Source organism: Protopterus annectens, chromosome 2.part1 (genome assembly GCF_019279795.1).
Source record: "Protopterus annectens isolate FY-2018-M chromosome 2.part1, PAN1.0, whole genome shotgun sequence".
NCBI classification, from domain to species: Eukaryota; Metazoa; Chordata; order Ceratodontiformes; family Protopteridae; genus Protopterus; species Protopterus annectens.
The window spans coordinates 756,404,482-756,430,225 of NC_056729.1; positions in this window are offsets into that span (position 1 = coordinate 756,404,482).

Genomic DNA, 25,744 nt, shown 5'->3' on the forward strand with positions numbered 1-25,744 from the left:
TGGAACTTATACTATACCTATTGTTCCCACTGTTGTACATATTATCCAGGTGTAATAACAAAAGATTCAATTTCCTTAATGCAATTTTAAATCTATAACAGTGTCACTGAAATTAGACAACTTGGTTGGAACAAATGTCATACCTTTGGCTAGTAAATTAGCCACATTATTATCAACGCATACTTCAGAAAAAATTATACACTTTAAAGTCTTTTTCTTCATTTAAAACTATTGTACATTTGTTAGTCACCATGTTTCCTTCCCCACCCAGGATGTCATCATGCTGCTAGATCGTTACCCCAAGTTCATACATCTCATTAATGGCAAAAGCCAATGGCTCATTGCAAAAAAGCAAGTTCAGGTTCTCCAGTTCTTGTTCTTGGGCCTCACTCCATGAAACCCCGCTCGTTGAAACCCTGCCTGCTGTTGTTGCCTGTAATCAGAATTATTAGTTTCTAATTCTTTCAGGCCTCCTCAGTTCAGGGTATTCCTTATTATAAGCAAAAGCTGCTTGTTCTTCTCTATTCATATTGTCGTTGGTAGCCCCATTATGTGCATCATAAGTACTTGGTGCACCATTCCTATTGTTACCCCTGTTTCTAAATTAGAAGCCGGGAGGTTTTGGGTATGCAGAGCCAATGGCATAGTTATTTAAATCTGTAGTGATTTTGTTCATTTTCCCAGCTTTTAACTTTTCTAAATGTTGGTCAATACTATTATAAATACACAAATGCTCATATTTCATTTGCTCATAAGATACATCTTCTCTTATAGCCCTTTCCAAGCTAGATAATTTGTTACAAAGAACTTCAATGTCTTGGTCTTCACATTTAATTAATAGCTCCAAAAGTTCCATTCCAAATCTATCAAACATTTTTAGTAAGTCTATATGAAGAGACGAGTTGTTAACCAACCCAGTCAGAAAACGCCATAAGCGCAAGCCTTTGGGAATTATTTTAAAGTTTAATACATTCCCTAAGGTAGGCGTTTTCAAGTTGTAACTTTTTACATTTCATTAGTTTACTATCAAAGTCATTAGCTTACCATCTATAGTTGTAACAGTTAGTCTCTGACCATGGGTAAACATAAAAGTAGCTCCCAACCAGTCATTCAACCTGGCGATTTCTCTCCTTCTTCTATAATTGCAGCCGTCTGCACTTTCCTGGTTGAGTATGCCTGCTCCTGTAGCCCCATTAGCTTCCAAATTAAACTGTACTGCTCCTCTAGTTTGGGTAGCTGGAAAAAGATTTGTAGTATTAGAACTGTCCCCGACTCCAAGTCATATTGGCAAAATGGAAAGGCGGTTTTGCCAGAGAATTTATGAGCATGAATATGCAATTAAAAAGAACAATCTAAACAATGCTTTGGTTAAACATGTTAGTGACCAAATATGACATCAATTCAAGTTCATGGTCATCAATCAAGTTTGTATTGATGACAAGAAGGCACAGGGTGTTTGTTTAGAGTTAAAAGAGTTGAAATGGCAAGTGTGTTTGCAAGCTGATAGCTGGCCAGGTATCCATGATCATAGTTCAATTACCCCAGTTCTAAAGTTAAAGGCATTGGAGAGGAAGAAAATAGTTTAAAGCCAATAAATTTGGCTTATTTTCTTTAACACAATTTTGTATAAAGTACTATGGGCAGGATTCACAAAGCCTCCGTGTAAGAGATACAAGGCTTACACGGAGGCTGCAGTTAAACGGTGTGATGTCAGCATGTCATGCATATGCATGAGGGCATGCTGAATCATACCTAAGGCTAACACGGTCCGTGGAAGACAGTAGGGCGTTAAGTAGGCCGAGCCCTGCAAGCGGACACGCCCCCAGAAGAGTAAAAGTGCCCAAAGTAAACCCCCACGACAGAGTACATGGAAATGTGAATAAACACAACACAACACATGCCCCCACAGACTATGAACATAAAATCATATAAATGAACATGTTTTATATTTTTTTTAAACTGTAAAGATGTTTGCCCGTGAGTGCGCTTGTTTGCGCGGGCGTGCCCGTAGCTCAGCCACAGTTAGCAGTAAGTGGAAAAGCATATAAGAACTAACTATGCAAAGTAAGCCAAAAAGCAATAGCGTAGCGGTAAAGACATTGGCTGAAAAGCAGGCAATCATGGTTTGAGCCCCCATAACATCAAATTTTATTTTTAGTGAAATAAGCAGAAACAAGTCCCTGACACATATGTACACATATAAAATTATATTTTATGTAAAATGTAATGAAATAGGCCATTTATTGTGAAGACATATGAGATAACAAAATAATAACAAATGCCAGATGTGCCCATAGCTGAGCTATAGTTTAACAAGATGAGTGCATCTGCCCGTAGGTGAGCAGTGGTTTAACAGGTGCAAAATGAGTGCCCGTAGGTGAGCAATGGTTCAACAGGTGCAAAATGAGTGCCTGTAGGTGAGCCATGGTTTAACACGCTGAAACTGTGTGCCCCTAGCTGAGCTGAGTGTAATATGCGTGCTGACAGCCAAATGAAGCGTAAACCAGCGTAACCCGTTTGTGCGGAGCTGCGCACCACGCCAACAAGCTAACCGACGGGCAACGTTGAGCAAGCTGTAACAAAACTGCCTTTACACAGACACACCCCCTAGCCTGGCTAGACAGTCATAAAATATAAAAAGCAGTGGCCAGGTACGAACCCAGGATACCATGCACCATAGTCAAGGTACTGAACCACTAAGCCATGACAGCTGTACTTAGAAATGCAGTAATAGCAAATATATAGGAATGAATACAAAGAGGAGCATGACAAAGCAGGTTTTGTGAAGCTGATGCAATTCCAAAATGGCCAATCACAGATAAGTGCGGGAAAAACGGCATATATAAGCCCCATAGGCGGAATACACAGCATAACCGATTGTAGAACTAACTTGCAGCCAGAATGTCAGGAGTAGGTGAGGGTAGTTGCTTCCGAGCACAGAGGTGGGGCATTGAGGAGTCCAGATATATGGTCTGGCTCCTTGTCCACAATCATGAGGCCCAACTCATGCAGGGCCAGGTCCTGTGGGGAGCATATAGGGCTGAGGCGTGGGACCGGTTGGCTCATGATCTCACCAGTGCCACAGGGATTCCAAGGACTGGTGAGCAGGTCCGTCACCACCATGCGGACCTGAAGAGACGTAAGCAGGACCAACTGAACCTTTGGATCCAGGAGGCCCGGCAAATGCTCAACATCCCACTACTGAGTAAGTTACATTTAATTATGTATATAAGAAATTAACCTAGCTGATAATACGGAGATGTGTATTCCAATATTACTTTATTTATATTACAGCTGCAGGTGTCCGTTCTGCGAACCGCAGAGCCTATGGCGATAGGCTGGTGCGGTTGCACCACCAGGCAGGTCTGTAATCTTCTCCCTGTAACTGTAAAGAAATATAAAAGTATGACAGTTAGCAAAAGAGTGCAGTGTAGTCACTAAGTAATAAAATGTGCAAGTAACAGTGTAAGAGTGTTTGCAAGTATTGCTTGATTACAAAAGTGTGTTGCAGTCTGTAATCCAAACAGAAAAATTAAAATATCTGAAATAAAGTCTGAAATAAAGATGCCCCACCTGTAATATAATAGTACACAACCTGCAGCAGGCTGAAAAGTACAGCAGCAGAAGATGAGCAAAGCACATGTGTGAAATATATCCCTGTTGAAATACTGAAACATGACAGAAGTGAGACTGTTGGAAAGGATTGTAATAGCTACAGGTAAAACATGTCAATAAAGCCTAGAAGTAAGTACCATCGTGAATTGTAAAATTAAAACAAATGAGAGAGTGTGAGAAAGAGTTATGAATCCACCAATAAAGTAGTAATAACCCCTGAATAAAGTATACTGCAGTCAGTACAGAATGAAATGAATGTGACAAGCAGAACCAAACTGCGAAATGTGTTCAAAATGTTGCTGCAGCTAGAATGTGTATCCCAAAATCTGGATATGTTGCTCTCAGTCTGCAATATGCAGATAGTATGATTGTCTGAAATACCAAACATCCACAGTTGTCTATAGCTATATAAAGTAAATGTAGCAGGATGATGTAGCTGAACAAAGCCAGATATGAACGTGTATGAATAACAATAAAATATATATTGCTGTAGCAGTAACAGTCCTATCACCAACTTGAAGTAGTTATCACATAGGAAACTGTAGGTAGAACAGTAGTGTGTATATATCTTCAGCTATTAGAAATGTACAGCATATGTATTGGTATTTGAAGGTGTTAATTATATTTTCTTCACCCTACCCTATAACCACATATAATCCATTCCACGTGAAATTGGTATGTGCAATCACAATTAACACCCCTGAACATTTGTCCTGTTGGGTCATACATATTTGCATGTACGTTGATGCATCTGCCCTGTTCATACATCCAAACCTGATGGCCTGTTGCCATCAGTCAACCCTGCATGTTGTTGGACTGTGTATTCCTGTTCAAATTATGCATGTGTTATGCTCGCTGTTCAATGGTGTGAATATCTGGGTGTTTGGTTAATGGGAATACTAATGCATGCTGTTACAACTAATTGCGAATGGTATTGTATGTTACTAACCCAAACTGTCATGACATAATGCAAAACTTAGGACAACAGGGAAGGCGGGTTCCAGCGGACCCACCTCTCCCACCTCAGCTGGCGAGTGCACCTGGCAGTAGTGCCCAGTCTGGACCCTCCTCCGGTGGCCCTGTGCCACCTGTGGGTGGAAGCTGCAGGGATGGGGCTCGTCCCCCTCTGCAAGTGTGGCGGAGGAGAACCACCACTCACCCTCCGTAGCATCCGGACTGTGGTGCGTAGGGAGATCCAGGAATCTGTTCTTGGGCCCCTACGCCAGATTGAAGCACAGGTGGCACAACTTACGGGCATGCCTGTTGCCCGGCCTACACAGCCCCCAGCACAGCCCCATCCTGGGCAGTGAAGGAACAGTGGCAACTGCCCATGGGTGGGGATATCAGTTCCACTGTTGCCATCTGTGGGATCATGGGCTCTGGATATCCAAACGTCCGTCCCCGTCAATTGTGTAACCCCCCCCCCACACGTGTCATACACCGCCCCTGTATGCGTCTTGTTTGTCTTGTCTGTTGACCTACCCAACCTACCTCCCCAGCTATACCGACCTCTTTTACCTGACATACCACTCTCACCTGAAAAAAAAAAAAAAGGGCACTCTGTACCCACAAAAAAATCATGCCGCATACATAGCTGCCCATTCCACACACGTCTGCTGGACATGGAAATTATCAATTACAATTGGCTGTACAACAAGTATTATTGTTGTCCTGACACCTCTCTCAGGGGTGGAAGGTTTCAAATGTCACACCAAACTGCAAGCATATGCACAGCTGTTGCTGATGAAGAAATGGGCAGCTATGGGCCTTACCTACATCCCTCCTGCAAAACCCAAGCTTGTTTTCCTACTGTCTTACCCTCTTTGTGACCCCTTTTTCACCACTTTCCTGTCTCCCCATTTTCATTTCTTTCAAAGAAAATAGCACGGGTGTGTGCCAGAGTAAGCACTGTTAAGCGGTTGTAAGTGGTGCGTGGGCTGAGCGCCAGTGAGCATCACGGGAGCTCTGCGCAAACCAGCGCTAACCCGGTTACAACTGCTTAAAAGTGCCTTAGTCACTCTGATTGACAGGTCCTGTAGTCAGTTCAAAAGCAAAATAAAATCCCACTGTCAGTCCCGAACCCAGGACTTTGGAAACAGTAGTCTGCACGACTTACCACTAAGCCATGACTGTTATATAAGAACATTGTGCTACAATAAATATATCATGTAATAGTAGGAATGAATGTAAAGGGAATATAGGATGTGTAGTACACAAAGCATGTCATGTATATTTACTGTCAAATCTAGTGGATTTCTATAATAGTAGTGTGTGAACAGAAACAGCCATGGTAGTTGGTAGCTAGTAGGTAATAATGTCAGTTATTATTCATATATAAATATATGTAGATATATATAGATATATATATATATATATATATATATATATATATATATATATAGTTGTAGGTGTCAGTGTACATACACGCTTAGTACAGGAAACAGGAGAGATGAATGGAGAAATGTGAAACTACAACACAGCCTGAATTATGAGAGAGATACTAACCTTTACACTCACAGAACAGTGTCCACAGCATACCAGCATGGTCCCCGCCCTTACAATCTGAAAGAGCAACGCCTATCTCACATACCCTTTTATAGCACTGTCCTGAAATCACAGTGAGAACTGCAATCAGTACACAACTGGCTGCATGCAATTAGCAAATGCTGTCTTACAATTGGTGCAGAGGCCATCACATGGACATATGCAGATACCTACAAAAGCATCCTGTACTCACTCCGCTCATGCAATACTTTCATTCCACCGTCTGGAGGCAGGCAGACAGAGAGAGAGAGAGAGAGAGAGAGAGAAAGAAAGAAAAAGAAAATAAAAACACAAACAAAAACCACACGTAAGACAAACTAAGTTGAAGCTGTCATCAGTGTCAGTATCAAGCTGGGCTAGCAGCAGCAGGAAGCTATACTAACGGTAACGCAACCAGCTGCGACAAACACAGGTAATGTAAAGTAACAAGTTATTAGTCTACATACTGTGAACCCTCCATATGTGTTATTGGTCTGTATCTATATGTATGTCTATGTGATAAGTTGTGTGCACGTAATTTTACCCAAAGGGGATGACTATACATTACATGTCATTCAGTGTTAGGCCATGATTCTGGCACCAGTTGTCTGTTTCAGTGAGGCCTGTCTGTAGGATGTGTGTGTCAGCTGGTGTAACAACTATGGCGCTTAGTTCGCAGTCATCTTGGAACTTTGTCATCCACAACCCGCCCATGTTTGCTTTCACATCTGAGAAGTAAATGCCAAACCAGAGGGGTCCTAGGACAGAGCCCTGTGGGATACCACATGTGACTGGCTTTGAGTCTGACATGGCTCCCGCAATTTCGACTTTATGGATTCTGTTGTTCAACCAGTTTGCAACTCATCATGTGACATATGTATTAACATTTAAGCTGATGAGCGTGTCTATGATGCCTGAGTGGAGTACTGTGTTGAAGGCCTTAGGCAAGTCCAGGTAGGCTGTATGGACGGCTTTGCCCTCATCAATGGCTGTAGTGACTGTTTTGAAAAGGTTAACCAGGTTCAAAAGGCAGGATCAGCCCTTCACAAAGGCAAACTGGGTGGGATCAAGTGTCTGCAGGTACCCAATATCGCTGTATATGAGTCTCATAATGAATCTTTCCATAGCTTTGCAGACCAGGCTGGTTAAGCTTATGGGGCGGTAGTTCCCAGGGTCAGTAGAGGTGCCTCCTTTGTGGAGTGGGACCACTGTTGCTGTATACCAGTGTTCAGGTACATATCCCGTAGTAAGGCCAAGGTTAAATATCAGTTTTATATGCGGTTGTATCTCCTCTTGGAGTTCACGTAGCACACATCCAGGGATACCATCAGGTCACATTGATGCTGTGTGTTCTGCTTTGCTGAGGGCGGCCCTCACCTGGACATCTGAGATGATAGGGAGGTTACATTCAGCTGTGATAAGTATTTCTAAGTTTGGGGGAGAGGGAGGGGGGATATTTGCACTGAACCTGTCTGCCAGAATGTTGCCAATATATGTGGGTTCAGTGAATGTTATGTAGGTGTGTAGTAACTCAGAGCATATCTGAGGCTTTTGGTCCATGTGTCTAACAAAACTGAAGAAGGCCTTGTGGTTATCTATAGTGTCCTTGGCCATTTCCCTCTCAGAGTTGGCCTTGGATGTTGTTATGAGAGAACTTAGCTTATTACTAATGCCGACCACAGATGCCTTCCCTTTATGGAAATCTGCTCTGTCCTGCAGTAGCCTCCTTCTATCGTTATACAATTTGTCTTTGGCTGGGGTCCACCAGACAGGATGCTTAACCTTTGTGCATAGGATCTGGGTTAGAATTGTGTGTGCATGTTCCATGCATTCTTTGGGATGTCCGTGGGAAGCATTTGCAAAGGGGTCAGCATTGTGGGTTGTGGCTTCCACTGGCCCAGTGGGCTGCATGGATACCATCTCAGTCCTAACAAGTGAAAATCTGTCTATTCACATATATATCAAAGTAGTCTACTGTGCTGGTGGTGGTGGTGGGATATGTATATCCAGGCCGATTATTTTGTGTCCAGATCACACTAGTGAATGACGTTCCACATACAGTACCTTGTTATGAACCCCCAGAGTGAGGTGGTGCATTGGATCTGTCTCAGTGTGCTGGCCGATGGGACTTGGTACTATGTTGTATGGAATGTGGCAGGTATTGTTGCACAGGTGTTGGCTGAGCACTGATATCTGGCCATGTACATGTGTATCCACCAAGAGACACACACGTGCTACATATGGGAGTAGTAGTATATCACTACAGTTGAGTATGTGTGCCATATTTTGCTGACATAGTTTGCTGATATCCTGTTTGTGTTCTCTTTCAGGGACATGGCGCGTCAGCTAAATCCTGCCTACTCTGCTGCAGAAGATGAAGAGATACACCAGAACCTGGTGCGGGATTATGACATACTGTTTTCCCGCACCAGCCAGAATCAGCAGGAGAGGGCTGCACTGTGGCAAGACCTTGTCAGTAGGGTAAATGACATTGGCATGCATAATAGGACATATGAGCAGGTACAACATCACTGCAGTGATTTAATCAGAAATTTCTGTCAGCGTGCGTCGGATATCCACAGGCAACAGGTCACCACAGGAGGTGGGGTGGCCCCACATTCCCCCACTCACCAGTCATGCAGGCACAGTCACGTATGGAAAGGTACACCAGACAGGGTCTGAAGGAGCTGAGAGCATGTCGCACATCCATGACTGACAGTATGAGTGACATCGCGGAGCTATCCGTAATTTCACCGATGTCATAGACAGACGTTGTGGGGACATATTACAGCCGTTCCACAACCACATGTTCATGAGCCAGGGCAATGGTGGACGGTTGCGGCGTCGACGTGGCTGTATGCCAGCAACAGCAGCAGCTGGCAGTCGGCATGGATGACAACAGGCCCACGGATGCCCCCATAGTGCCAGCAGCATCCCCAGCAATGCTGGGTATGTGCTGTCATCAGACCGCCCCAGGAGACCACGTGCACGTGGCTCTGAACAGTCCTAACAGTGACCTGTGTCCAGTCAACAAACTCCCACTTCTGATGACAGTACCCAGTCTGGCTTAGTACCAGATACAGTCCGTAGCACCCCTGCCAGGCACAGGTACCGTGTCCGTGCCCACAGAGACTGATCTGTATGACCTGCCAGGTGCAGTCTGTGGCTATCCACAAACTCCAGTATATGGCAGCCATGAGGTGGAACTGTGTGCATGCATACACACATGCGAAATGTTAACACCTAGGGCTACCACATACATGCACACACTGCACCAACAGTGTCCCACCCTGTACTGCTGTCCCTCACCAACACACATACACATACATGTCAACTGGTGGTATCAGTGGCAGACTCAGGCATACCTAATTCACACCCTGTGCATATGATGAAACTGTGCCACCTCCTGCAATCTCCAACATCAGTGCAGGAAAAGGTTAACATGTTGCTGATGCACAGGGTGACTACATAGAAGTGTATTACTAGTATCATGTTGGTAACAGTACAGTGTGCTGATATGATTGTGTGTATATCCCAGCATGCCTGATGCAGTAACTGTATGACTGTCCTGAATTGTTATCTACACCCATAGTAAGTACCATAGTGTAACAGCTGCACATTATTGCATACCGGTGGTAAGGATGTCAACACATACATAGGTGGCACAGGGGAGAAGCTAATGCAAGTAGTGATACGCAATGATGGACATGTACACTAATGGTGGCATGTTGCCCACAATGACTATGCAATGTGGATGTTTGCGCATGTTGATATGTGTGCAGTACCAATTTAATTTAAATTAAATTAAATATTAAATAATATCACTTCTACCATGGACATCTGAGCTGTGCATTCCTGGGTACATGTTGATAGTGCCTGTATATTTGCACTGTTACCTACTGGAAGTGATACCCCTTCTTTGTTGTACAATGGACTACTTTCAGCCCTGCTTACTGTAGCTTTGTTTGCATGCATGTTTTCTTGAGGTTCCCTGGAAAACTGATTCCACCTGCAATGCAGATTTACAGAGCTTCTGTGGAGTCCTAGTGACATCTGCATAGCGTACTATACGTATGTCAATATTCCACCTGACAGAACGTCACTGTCTGTCCTGTTCGCATGTACGTTGCCTGTGACACGTTACATATGACTTACCTGGCATTTACCCACGTGTGCAGTCATATATGCCAGCGCTATGAAATCAGTAGCAGTACACACACACATACTCACCTTCAGTATGTTGTTCCCCATTGGCCCTATGTGTTGGTAATCACCATGGCAATCACACTACCATGGTAGCATGTGCAAAGGTAACCTGTGAATCACCTCTATGGTCCAGTTGTGGTTTATGTGCGTCATGTGGCAATGTCACAGCTGCCACATGTATGCAGTCAACCCTCTCCCCTGGCCAGGAACGTACAACACATGTGTGAGATGCAACCACATAGCCAATCTGGGGACTGAGCACTCTGAACCCAGTACTGCCATACCCTGTCAGGTGGCATGACATACTACAGTGGCTACAATACCAGTCTGACATAGACCCACACTGACAGCAATCTGAACACACTGGGGCATACTTGAAGCCTCAGAATAGCATCCTGCCTGAGCATCACACACCTCCGCAGCTGGCACACAGGCATACGTTAAGTCGGAACAGAGCACATGCCACACATGGCACACACATCCCGTGTGCCACACACTCACAGCCTGTAGGGCTACACAACACATCTGCTACAGATGTGTCAGGTACCTCTCTTGGCCGCTGCAGTGGGGTCCAGCTCAACAGGCTATACATGGTGAAGGTCACAGTGATATGCCCGTGGGGCACTATGGTCCACCACAAAACACATGCATACAGGTCAGTCAGAGGCATGGACACATATGATTCAGTCATTGTCCATGCCACTATAGATGACCTGAGACGTACCTCCCTGGACTACATGATAGGGAACATAGAAGGGCTCTCTCAGCATGTGGCACGGGCCAGTATGAGCCTGACCTTGGTTGCCATCATACCCTCACCAGGTATGCTACCACAATATGTAGGAAGGGTGTTCTATGTCTACATTCTGCTCAATCTCCAATGTCATTCATAGGGTATCCAATGGCTGTCAGCGTGTGCTTACATGCTAGGGAAGCCACAATGATTTGCGAGGGGCAGCTTGCACATGACACCCATGGGCCATTGTATATTGGCGAAGCCCCTTGATACACACATAGTGCCTTTTGCTGCAGGACACAGATTACATAGCCACCTCTGCGGGTATCACACGGGATAGGACACTAACAGTAATGCTACACAACACCAGCAGTGTACACTGCAAGATGCATGCACTGGACACTGTCCTCAGCACGGTAAACTGCAATATCTGTGCAGTAACAGATTCCTGATTCTCGGCTCACAGGTGCAACCCATCACTGCCAGGTTATACCTCATACCATGCCTGTCGTCCCCTACACATGTAACACACATGAACAGGGGGTGGTATCTCAGGGCACCACAGATACACACACCTCCAGGTTGTTGGCACAGCACAAAGCATCAGGGCCTATCCATGAGCAGCTAACAGTGTGTTGGACTGCCTTCTGGTTCATAGCCTGGCACACACAACCCTCCCATACACAGGAAACCCACCTGTCCTCCCTAACAACACTGGGAATATGACAGTCTCTAGATATGTCTTTATATGGCTGGACTGCATCCAGCCGAACATTGTGTGTGAGCATTACTGTAGCTACAACACACTAGCTGAAAGGTTCCCAGCATGTAGTCACTGAATTGCAGTGGAACAACATGTTACCACTCCCACAACAGGTGGGAACATGCAGCACCTGTTCATCGACTACATGTAGACTATATGGCCCAGACCAGATGTGTATCCCCCGCTGTTAGGATGATACCATATACAACTCACACTGTATATACACATACCGCATGCCCCTGCACAGTAAGACACAGTCATAATGTTATGCATTGCAAATACCATTTATCCACTTGAGGCACGTGTCAGACATGGTAACTACTGAAGGTCACAGGTATATATGTGTGTCACACACATACATCATGTGTGCATTGCCATTGCTGGTTTAAGCAATGTCATACATTGTTATGAACAACAACCCACACATGGTCATTTTGTGTGACACAACCACACGTGGCAGTTGTGGGTTTCCAAAACATACCTATCTGTGTTCTGACAGTGGTAATAGACCCAGTAGAGGAGCACACTATTGGCATTACTGGGCAATTAGCCCTGTTTTGGCTGTACTGATAGTGTGGTGACATCACCTGTGTTTACTGGGGGAATATGCAGCATCTGGTGTATTGTAGTAGTTGCCAAAAGGAACTGTTCTCCCACACTTGCAAATATACACACCCTACCCCCCCCCCACACACACTTGCCATTTGCAGGATTCATACCCCTACCTAACTATGTTATGACACGTGAGAGAAACGCATTAGCAGAGTGCGCTATTTGGATTACTGGGAGGTTTCTCTTCTCCAGCTGTACTTATAGGGTGCTGACATCATCAGTGTTTGGAAAAAAGCACATATCTTTCATACAGATTTGCCAGCACACACACTCCCCTCATCCACACACTTGCCATTTGCAGGATTCAAACCCCTACCTATCTATGTTATGACACTTGAGAGAGACGCATTAGCAGAGCGCGCTATTCACATTACTGGGAGGTTTATCTTCTCCTTGCTGACATCATCAGTGTTTAGACAGGGGAATGTGCATCCTGTAGTGTGTTCTCCTAGTTGCCAAAAAAGGACATTTCTTTCATACAGACTTGCATACACACTAACCCCCCTCCACACACACTGGGCATTTGCAGGATTCAAACCCCTACCTAACTATGTTATGACACTCAAGACAGATGCATCAGCAGAGCACGCTATTCGCATTACTGGGAGGATTCTCTTCTCCTGCTGTACTTATAGGGTGCTGACATCATCAGTGTTTAGAAAGGGGAATGTGCATCCTGTAGAGTGTTTTCCCAGTTGCCAAAAGGGACATTTCCCTCACAAAGACTTGCACACACAACAACCCCGCTCACCCACACACACACACACACTGAGCATTTGCATGGTTCAAACTCCTACTTAACTATATTATGACACTTGAGGGAGACGCATTAGCAGAGCACGCTATCCGAATTACTGGGCATCTGTTCTGCACCTGCAGTATTTATAGGGTGATGACATCTTTATTTCTACAGAGGTATGTACATCTAGTACTACCTGTCAGGTGGGGGATAGCATATATATGCATTTGCAGCCACCTACTTCAGGGTCAGATATGCACATCGCACTGGCAGGTTATGTTCTATACCATGCTTTGTGACCACAGGACCTGTAACACACAACACAACCAGTCCAGAACACCCCTCCCACATCCAGGACACACACTTTGCATCCCTGGGAACAGTGCCGGGATATGCAGGTGTTCACATACACCATTCCAGTTATTAACATCAGGTACAGGCATATTGTGTGTGGGAACTACTCAGGCCTCTACAACATTACCCTACAGACACTACAATTTGTGGGTCCATGTGCTATGGCAGAACCACTCACCACAGCCACATGGGGGAATACATATTGCACCTGTCCATCTGCAACATGGGTACTCACTGTTCCACACCAGAGGTAGACCACCATTGTTGATATCTGACCATACCCACCTTTCCCTGGACATCCATATCCCATCCCCACCCCCAGGCAAGGTTGTCACTGCAAACAAACTGTATTTATCACAAGCAGAGTCTACACTTGTGAAGACTGGGGTGGAAGACTTCAAAGGACCCATGCTGGGGGACTATACTGGCCACTCTGCATAATCCTTGACAACTGCATTCTATGAGCATGTGTAAGGTTTGCATTGATCATGCTATCCCACATATACCCATGACTACTCCACAACAGGACACCTGTCAGGTGTACACCAGCCATATATGAGCTGTGCAACAGACAGAGTGAGCTAATACATTGCAGATCTGTAGCCCACAGAGGGAGTACATCTCTGAACAGTACCGGCATGACACTTCAATCCCACATAATCATCACGACACAGTGTTGACAGTGAAGTTGTCCAGACAATGCAGATAGGGTTCCCCACAGTCTGTTATTGATGCCCACTTACTGTTAGAGGTCCTCAGCAACCCTCTTCCAGCACACACCAACAACATGGATGTGGCTTAGCACATTCAAACCCTGGGATCTCCACTGTGTCCCTGCTTGACAGAGGCACAGCACACTAGCCTCACACGATGCCTTATGTGACCTACTTTACAGTGGCACAGTAGCCTACTGTACTGGGGATGCAGACACCAAGAACACTCTGGCTAAACTTTCCTTCCCTAGGGCAAACAGCCTAGTATTGACCTCTACACCCATATGTTTAATTGTCAGATGCACAATATTTGTTGCTGATAGACTGTTTGCAGGTCTTTATTGCCATAGCATTCCCTGTTTCTATGAACAACTTGTGAATCTGTGGAAGATGTTTGAATATGAGGAGGATCCACTATATCACTTATGTCTCTGTAGTCATTTAACTGTGTGCACTGGGCAGATTGCTGTGATGTGGTTGGTTTCTGGAATGACACGTACAAATAACAGATATGTGTGGCCAACTGCTAAACGGAGATATGGCCTAAGTGTGGGAGCATGCCCAGTTCAGCCTTTCCATGGCATGTTGTCTGACATATGTCTCATTTATCAAAGTGTGCGAGCATGCCCAGTGTGAGCTTTCCATATGTTGAACTCTGCAGTCCACCACATATTTGGATGAGTGTGAACTTCAACAATATCTCACGTTTATGGTTGTGTGTTGGGTGTCATGTTGTGTACGTACTGGCCAACTGCTTCGTGTCTGAACACAACAGGGATTATACTGTGCCTGCAGGGTTTGCATGGGTTACTTTGCATACAGTTGTCAACATCCTTTCATACTGACCTAACACTGTAGTACCATATAGTGTACTGGTTCAGTACTTTCACTGTGGTGGACAGTATCCTGGGCTTTAGTCCTATCACTGCTTTAAATCTTCATAGTGAGCACAACAGACTGTTTAGGGGCCAGTTGTGCACATATGACCATGTTGCATTATGTTCAGATATGGACTACTTAAACCAGGCTTGTCCAATATTGGTAGTGTATTCCACAACATAGGTGGACATTGGCAAACACTAGCGATGTGCCCAAGGCCATTTCTAATGCTAGTCAGAGAGTGTGTTTGTCCTTCGACACACATTGTAACTGGAGTTTGCCATGACATATGTCATGGTTAGTATACTGTGCCTCCGTCTACCTGTGACATAACAGTGATACCCAGGGTAAACCTACCATCTCCCATCCCCTCATTAAGATTCCTGTTGTGGAGAGTTGATGGGTGACTCTCTGGCTAACCTGTACTGGGAGTTTACTCAGGTGTGGGGGTGGCTTCTGTGTTATGGATCATTCAGTACAGCTTGTCCTATTTATGTCAGTGCTGGGATTCAGGTCTCTCATGTGCATAGCTCACTGCCATTCAGATTGTACAAGGTGCAGCACGTTCATTGATTCCAGCTTGGACATGGCTTTATACATCAGGCACAGCTTGCCTCTGGGTGGGCAGTATGGCAGTGTGTGGAGCTGCAGTTTGTTTAATCAGGCAACACATGGCATCTGTTCAAGCTCTTTGCTACTCCTGGTGAGGTACTGTTGGGGACTTTACAGTTGATGGAGGTGTCTGCTGTGGTACATCCCACAGGGGCTATTGTAGTCAATTGTAACGCTGATGAAGGATGACTGCAGAGCCACAATGACCTCCCCTTATCTAGATCTGACAACCTTCATGATTAGGTGGGTATATGGTATGTTTCTGTGAACACTACAGACACATATTTGTCCAATGCAGGATATCTATCACCTTGTGTCCCCAGGTCTCTCATTACATGTTAGGTATGTAGTGGGTTAACACCTATGTGGCAATTGGTGGGCACTTACTGTATATCCACGGGGGTTGACTATACACTTTTCTGCAATTAGCTTGCTGACATGGCTATGGCACCAGTTGTCTGTTTCTATGTGGCCCTTTTGTGGGATGCTTGTGTCAGCTGGGGGTCAGATATGGTGGGCAGTTTGTAGTCCTCTGCATACATGTTCAGTCACAGTCCTTCCATGTTGGCCTGTACCTATGGGACATATATACGAAATGAGGGAGGTCCCAGGACCAAGCCTTGTGGGATGCCACTTATATCTGGTTTGTAGTCTGACATGGCTGCAGCATGTCTGACCATGTCAGTTCTGTCCTTGGTTTGGTTTGCAACCCCTCTACTGACATAGGGGTTTATATTTAAGCTGGTGAACATATCTATACTGAACACGTAGGGTATTGTATGGAAGCATTTGCACTGTCCAGCTACGCTGTGTGGACCACATTGCCCTCATCAATGACCTTAATGACTGTTTCAAATGGGTCAAACATGTTTAGGGGCAGGGTCTGCACTTAAGACAGCCACACTGGGTAGGGTCCGGTGTCAGTAGGTCCCCGATATCTTTATGTCTGCGGTCCATGCTGATCCTTCCCCTAGCTGTGCAGACCAAGCTTGTCAGGATTCTGGGGTGGTAGTTTGCAGTATCCATTCAGGCAACACCTTTGTTGAGAAGGACCACTGTTGTTGTACACTGCTCTTTGGGTACATATCCTGTGGTAAGGCTGACATTGAGCAGTAGTGTGATTTGGCATTCCATTCTTCTTGGAGTCCATGTTGGACTCAGCCCAGGACACCATCTCATATCATTGCTGCTGTGTGTTTTGCGTTGTAGATGCTGGCTGTTACCTCAGCATCTGCAATGTCAGGGGGCCAGCAGTCTGCTGGGATAGATATTTTGCATTCTGGGGGGGGGGGGGGTTGCACTGCACCTGTCAGGTTGTATGTTGACAATATGTGTGTGTGTTTGGTATGTTGTCTGTAATATTTGTGTGATTCAGAGCATATCTGTGAATTCCCAACACGGTTCCTACCATCAGTTGAGTAAGCCTTGAGATTATCCTTAGTGTCCTGTACAATTTGTATCTTCATAGGTTCATAGGTTCATACTAGGCTATCCACCCTAGGGCATTTGTAAGCCTAGCCAGAGTGTGTGTGTCTTTCGCCACCCCTTGCTATGTGAATATTACGGCCATTTATGATTTACTTTGCTGTGCCTCTGTCTGGACATGACACAGTGAAGACCCCCAGTGTACATCTACGATCATCCATCCACTTGGCAATATTCCTGTTGAGTGTCAGTGAGGGGCTCTGCCTAACATGGAGTGGGATCCTGTTCCAGGGTGTGGGGAGCCTCTGGGTTATGTATCTGTCCCTCCAGCACATCCTATTTTATTATGTGTTGAGGTTGACATCTGTCACTCTCACAGCTCCAATGGCTTTGGTTTTTCTGGGGTGGAGCATGTCCATTACTCCTGTGTTGGACATGGCCTTGTACAACAGACATACAATGCCTTTGTGTTGGCAGTATGTGACTGCATTCAGCTGGGGTGTCTACAGCCAGGCAGCATATGACATATATTTGAGACCCTTTATCCTCTTGGTGAGGTACCTTTGAGGTCTTTCTAACCGCTGCAGGTGTCAGGTAAGGTACATCCCAAATGAAGCATTGTACTAGATTATGGGTCTGATAAGAGAACAGTACAGGGGCACAATGACCTCTGTTGACGTACATGTGAATCCTTTCATGATACGGTGTCCAATATAGACAGTCTTCCTAGCCACATTGGCAATGTGAGTGTCACATAACAGGTTACTGTCCACTTGTGTCCCTAGGTCCCTGATTACTCCTTGCATACATAATGGTTTACCACCTATGTGGTAATTTGTGAGTACCTTGTTTGGTATTTGGTGGGACATTCATACTGTCCAGTGTCTTCAGGACGTCTGGGTGGGGATCCTGTGTGTGAGAGTGTGGTCTGTAGGATGCTACAGACTGTACAGCAGTTTTGACTACAGTTAGGTGCACATGGGTGGTCTCCGATGTTTCGTGCAATGTCAGTTACCTGGACGTATGGGTGTCTGTGCTGCATATGGACACTCCCCCTCCTTTTATGTTTTGGTCCAGGTTTTGGGGCCATAACGCATGATATGAGGTATAACCTGGTAGTGCTGGTGTACTGTCAGTAGGCTTGCAGCAGGTTTCTCTCACTGCACAGACATCTATGTTCTTCATACTGGGGAGGGCCTCAGGAGCATGCATATTGCGGTTTACACATCTGACATTGATCAGCATTACCCTTATGTTTCTTAACACTTATGTTTTCTAGGGTGGTGGGTTAGTCTTTTCAGCCTTGCCTACATACGGCTCTATGGAGGTGGCAAAAGCCTTATCCAATATCCAGATGCCCAGGGGTAACAGGTGCAAGCCATCCCTGGAACAGCAGCATGGCTTGTCATGCATGACATCTCAAGCAGACAGACATTAGATCCTCTTGGACTGACAGCTGTAATTGTGCCACCTGTTAAAGCTGATCATTCTGTGTTTATACTGTGGCATCATTCATGGTGAGGGTAGGATGCTGCAAATGACCAGTGTCATACCGGCTTGGAGTACATACTCAGAGAGCTCATCCATGTCTCTTGTCATGTAGTCCAGGGAGGTACATCTCAGGTCATTCACACCAGCATGGACAATGACTGCATCATATTTCTACTTGCTTTGGGGTGACCTGCGTACTTGTGTTATGTGGCGTATTGTAGCAGCCTACAGGCAGCTTACTGTACCCTTTCCCTTGTTCAGTCTGGTGAGTGGGACAGCAGTGTGTCTGCCTATAGAGTCACCTATTACAACTGTATCAGGCATGTTGTTTCTCCTTTTGGCCTGTGACTGTTTGGCACACCAGCTTTGTGTACTATGTGTTGCATGTGCTATGTTTGGAGGTTGTGGTTACTTGGGGGTCTGCTTTGGAGGCCTCTGTTGGTGTGGTGTGTTTGTAATTAGGGCCTCCGGGAATGTTTTTCTGTGTTTACATGTTTGGTTTACAGTTGTGATAGCTCTATGTGGGACTGGGTTTGTGGTGTGTGTGGTTACCTTCTCCTCCTGACTAGTTTTGACAGTTTATTTATTTATTTATTTAACATTTGTTGACCGGGAATGTCCGACTAGGTTCCACAGAGCCTATTTTCAGCTGAGGCCCGGGGAGAAACGCTCCAGACAGTACTGAGTTGAGGGAGCTCAGCCTCCGGTTTGGATAAATGGTTGCATCTCTCACATATATTTGTATTTATTGGGGGGTGTTGAGGGTTGTCTGTGTACTTGGGGCAGGTGTAACATTGCCTCAGGATTCACAGATTCTACTTGTTGTAGCTGGCCTTAGTGGATTGTATGTGTGGACAAAATTTATTGCCATACTACTGATCAGTGATTACTTCCCTTTTTATGTTTGCTCTATCATGTAGTAGCTTCCTCATTCTCTTGCATGGTTTGGTAATGGCTGGAGTCCAGCATGCCAGATGCCTGCGTGTATGGCATTGTGTCTTGTTGTTATTTGTGATTGCATAATCCAAGCATTCCTGGCTGTGTTCATGGAATGCCTGTATAACAGGTTCTGCAGTGTATCCCATATTTTGCACCTGCACAGGGCCTTTAATGGATTCCACATCAGTTTGGAGGGGTGCAACTTATGCTTTACACATGTTTTTCACTGTGGTTTTCTGGCCAGGGACTGTGGTCAGGATGTGTATATCCGGTGTGATTACTCTATGGTCTGGTCTTACCAGTGAGGGATACACTTCTCATCTTGCCATCCAGTACCCATGTTGCTGATTATCACATCCAGTATGCTTACCCGTCTTGTGGGAGTGGTACGTTGCTCCTGGGCATTTTGGTTTATGGATTCTAGGAACTTTTCTCATACAGTGTTGGTGCTAGTATAATGCTCCCAGTGTATGTCTGGGTATTTTCAGTCAACCAATATAATGTGGTTTGGGGGGCTTGATATGTTCATGTATTCCAACATAGGCCAGGTGCAGTTCCTGGTGTTAGGACGGTAGTCTGTAGCAGGCTATATACTGGGAAGCGGTTTTAGCCACTGTTACTTGACCATGGCTAGTCCATGCTGCTTCTTGTTGTGTTACCAACATGGGGTGTGGTTATCCTTGACAATTATTGCTAGTCACCCTCCTTTTGTAGCTTGTTCCATGTTTTGAGGCTGTACAGCACAGTATGAGGTGTAACCTGGTAGTGTTAGGGTGCTGTTGTGAGCCTTGACCCAGTTTTCTGTTACAGGACAGATATCAACATTCTCCATACTGGGTGCGTTTACACTGCACGCATGTTGCTGTTTAGACTTCTGGCTTGGGTAGCATTACATCTAGGTTCCTATCCCTTGTGGTACCTATGGAGGTGGGTTTGTGATTTGAGCCTTACCTATTCAAAGCACGCTGTGGGTACTGACAGCCTTTGCCAGTATCCATGAGGCCTGGACTGATAGGTGCACGCCACCCCTAGCAGGTGGTGCATCATTTCATGCTCAGCATGTCATCCCAGGCTGGCACACATTGGCTCCCCTTTGACTAACTGCATTACTTCAGCCAATTATTGCAATTGATCATCCCATCGTCGTATTGTGGCTTCATGCTTGGTGAGGGTGGATGTTAGTCAGGGTCCTCAAGTGTGCATATAGTACATGGTATTACATTACTTAACACATGGCATTCATGCCTCAGGTGGTGCTGCAGGGCTGCCTCTGTCGGATGCACATATTACACTCCCTGTACATGTTTGAGAGCAGGTTATGTCATTTTAGGCATCCACGTTATTATATGAGTGAGTCAGAGAGGGGTATCATTTCCAGAGTTCCTACTGAGCCAGTGTATGTGCTATGCGTTGCCTCTTTGCCAAGGCCAGAGCATACTGGGCACGCCTCCTTCTGCCTACTGGGGCAGGCTCAGGTTGTTCCTCCTCCGAGTCACGCTCTGCCTGTGATGGCCTTGGCAATGGTGGGGGGCTGTTTGGCCCGGCCCTATGCTGGTCCTGCTGCAGCTGTTTTCGCAAGATCATATTATGTAGCATAGCACATACCATGACAATCTGTGAACATGTAGTTGGTGAGTACTGCAAGGCTCCACCAGATGTGTCCAGACACCAGAACCGTGACTTGAGCAGCCCAAACACATGCTCTATTACATTACGTGTTTGTGCGTGTGCCTCATTATGGCGTTCCTGTTCAGGTGTGTGTGCGTTTCTGATGGGTGTCATCAGCCACGGCTCCAGTGCATAACCTGCATCCACCACTAGGTGTCCGTGTGGGATGTCCCCATTGGCAAATGTCTGGTACAGCTGCGTCAAATGCCAGATATGGGAATCATGGTAGCTCCCAGGGCAGCCAGCACACACATTCATTATTATGCCCTGGGCATCACACACGACCTGGCAGTTGATGGAGGGAAGCCCTTGCGGTTAATGTAGGCCCTACCCGCTCACCGGCTGGTGCTTTGATGCGTATGCGTGCAGTTTATTGCACCCACTACCTCAGGGTATTCCGCTATTTGCTGGAAGAGACGCATATTGCTGGCCAATACCTCACAGGCATTGGGGAAATATACATGATCACCGACATGTGCTGACATGGCATCCAGGAACTGGTGCAGTACCCTGGAGGCTGATGCCTGTGATATCCCCATCATATCACCAGTTGGTCTCTGGAAGGTACCTGTTGCTAGTATTCTTAGGCCAACACATACGTTGGTTTCCACTGGGATGGGTTCCCCTCTGTTGGTTCTGTGTGTGAGGCGTGGCCTGCACAGCTCGACAATTTGCTGCAGGAGGTCTCTGTCCACTCTATAGTGCTCTACTATCTCCAGCTCATGTATCCCGTGGTAGGTGACCCTGGGCCTGTACACTCTTCTCCGTCTCCTCACTGTGGGTTGTCTGGCACCATCTGTATTGTCACCACCCTCAGCAAGTCGCCTATGTCTCCTTATGACAGCTATGGCAGCCCCTAGCATTTCTGCTCTGAGTTCAGCTTTTTCAGTTTTCACTTCTAATAGCTTACTCCTGTCTTGCAGTGTCTCTTGAGAGATACATCCTGCACTGCTGTTTGCAGAGTTTTAAGTGCTTGGCTGAGCTACTATTCTGCCTGTGTAATTGCCTGTTTCTAATTGTTTTCACCTGCTAGCTCCAGCAGTATTCCCTGCTAGCTTCCTACTAATTCTGTTGCTTCCTTTTTCCTTTCTGTTTCCTCAGTGGGGAGCAATGTGCATACCAGCAAAAACACGCTCACAGTGGCTTACACGTGTGCACACATGCTTACACAGTTCGGAATCTGCTTATTCGGGTTAAAACACGCGCACACCAGCGCAAACAGTGTTACAACTCTGCCAACAGGCTCCCACATGCTCAGTCTGCCCTACACACGCGCACACTAGCGCAAACAGTCTTCAAAGTCTACCAACACGCTCCCACATGCTCAGTCTGCCTTACACGCTCGCACACTGTCCTACCCACGCCTCATGGTGCGCACACGTGTGCATGCACGCCCAGCAAGAAACTTTGGTGTAAGTAACAGTGTACACCTTCCATTTCTTGACTTTCCCATGCTTATCTTGTGGCACTCCTCTTTCCATGATCTGTGTCTGACATCTGTCATGTAACACTGACCTCCAATGAACTGCTTTTCTTTCTACCATTCCCCCCTGTGATGTCACCTATCTCCTACTCTATTCCTCCCCCTTATGTATCTCTTACACTACTCAGAATGTGCTCATTTGCTATGTGACAGTGGGATTCAGTATCCTAACCCTCATTTACATCAGATTGCCTACTAATGCTTAGTTACATGTCTTAGGCTCAGCTTCCCCCCTTAGCAACCACTACACGGTGGCCATGTTGTTTTTGGTCTGCTGGTCCCTGCATTGTAAATCCATGTATTGCATAAAACCCACATTTGTGGGTTTATAACCTTCATTTTTATGTTTTATACAGCACAGCCCGTTTGTGTGGGGCTGCACTGCGTTTAAACATCGGCGAGCGCCGAAAAAAATATATATTTTTTTTTTCATATTTGCATCGGGGTACCTTGCCAATGGCCACATATTTTGCCATTGGCATGCTGCCTGTCACATATGCACCCTTTATTTGGAGCTGACATGGCTCCATTGTGATTTTTGCAGAAACGTACTCAGTTGTCAACTGAGTACATTTCTGCAGCTAAAACGGCTCTTACACGGGCTGCTTTCTGTTTCGTGGATCGCTACTCTACCTCATTTGCATGCCTTTTGGCTGCAAGTGAGGTATTTAGCATATCCACGCACAGTCCATGTAAGAGACATTTTAGCTGGTCTCTTACACGGAGTTTCGGGCTGTTCCTGGATCGCGAGGCTTGCATGGAGTCTTACACGTCTCTTACACTCCGTGCAAGCCTTTGTGAATCCTGCCCTATGTCTTTGAAAAACACTAATAACATTACTATATGCAATAATGACACTGTAACTTTAAAACAGGACCTTGTGGTGTTGAAGTAAGCAGGAGCATAACCAATCAAATGCAAGCAGAAAATGTTTAAAGAGGAAATGTGTTCAACACTATGTCTGATGAAGTTTAACACTGTTTTAAATGAAAGTGCTCATGTTTTATTGTTTTTATGCCATTAAAGTGTTCGAATTTTAAATGTTTGGCGGCTTGTATTGGATACTTTGAGAACAGTTGTTTTTGGTCCAGGCACCAGCTTTCATTTGGTGTAATAAGTGAAACTCCCTAATGTTGACTGTAGTTTTGTCAAAACACTTTGGTCAACAAAACAGATGGTTGACAAATGTGCATGCTTGACACTCTTTAGGTCTGAGGAATGTTTCACTTTCCTTGGGATTGTGTAATCTCATAATTAGTATATATAATTATCAGGGGGGTGTTTCAGTGTTTTGGGTGGCCACAGTGGTGCAGCGGTTAGCATTGTAACCTCACAGCAAAAAGTTCTCCAGTTTGATCCTCGGCTGGGGTGCCTTCTGTGCGGAGTCTGCATGTCCTCCCTGTGGTCGCGTGGGTTTCCTCTGGGTGCTTCTGTTTCCTCCCAAAGACATACTGTACGTGGATTGAACACTTTAAATTGGCCCTAGACATGTGTGTGTCTTCCGTGGAAGGCTGGGGGCTGGGCTGGCAACTCGACACTGTAAAAACTCCACTGCCAATCAGGAGCAGACAGGTGATCTGTTGTGGCGACCCCTAACTGGGAAAAGCCGGAAGAAGGGGGTGTGGCAGTGTTTTACTTTGGAATTGCAAATTTTTTTCATTTCCTAATACCACAGTTATAGGGCTAACAGTTCTAAAAGTGAGCTACTTACTAAATGTTCCTACAGTCATCACAGATGATAAAGCCTGCGAGCTGTTAATGAACACCTCCCTTTAGTCTAGGGTTTGATTCTTTCCGACTCCTTTTGCCTAGTATGGCTATGAACAAGCCCTTAGCTAGACAGTTCTCTGGGAGGAGTATGACAGTGGCCCATGTTGATCAGTGTTCTATCCAGTTTAGCAAATAATACTTTTGAGTGGCTTAAAAGTGGCATTTCTGCTTCAGAATAAAGTTAGACTGGCCAAGCCATTTTCAGGAATGGATAATATATTTATACATATTACTGAATTGCTTTATTTGTTACCACATCTCTTGAGTTCTATGCTGAAATGATATGTGCCTCCCTTTCCATCCATCAGTCTGTGAGACTATGGCTAGAGGGACATTTTTGGTTTGGAAAGGAGTACCAGTCAAAGCAACACCTTTGATGCACTGCTATGGGTTTCTGCAAACTTGGCCATCAGTTTCACTTAGATATATGCAACTACAAATTGCACCTTCACAAAGACATGCAAGGCATCAGTCTCACTACCATTTTCTAGTGTGATCCATGAGCATAATGCCATTATTTGTTGTTGCACTACATCATATCAAATAGTTGCACTTGAGCCCTACTATCATTGCATCCTTGCATAAAAGGCCATTCTGTGTTTTTGCTTGTTTGTTTAATGTTTTTTTTTTTTTTTTTTTGCAGAATGGGATACATACATGTACAAAAAATAGGTAAAGTCTTTTTTCATTGCTTTAGATTGTCTTTTAGGCAATTTGCCTGGAGAAGTCACCTGACAGAGAAAAAAGTGTTATTGTCAAATGTTACATGACTCTTCATCGACTGCAAAGTAGATGAGCTTAACCTTGATGAGGTCATCTCCCAGTTCTGAACTCGTCATCTTTGCTGTCAGTATGAAAAGACTACAAGTGTAAATTTTCAATGGAACAGGGCAGTGATTCCTTTGTGGGTGTCTGTGATTTTCTGTTTACTCCACAGTTGTGTGACTACAGAGTCAGTATAAGTGAGGGTGGTGTGGGAAGTAAATGTTTGTCCCCCAGCTCATAAAATGGTCTGTTTTGTGTGCTCAGTTCAGTTAAAGCATTGACTCATACATGACTTTTTCATTTGATGCTTCATGGAACTGACACACAGTGAAATGTGGGGAAAGCCTTATTGTCATGTCTAGGTTTCATTTAAGCCATTTATCATATAATGTAACCCAAACACGCATCAATAACTTTCACAACTCTAAATTATGAATTACTTGAAAAAAAA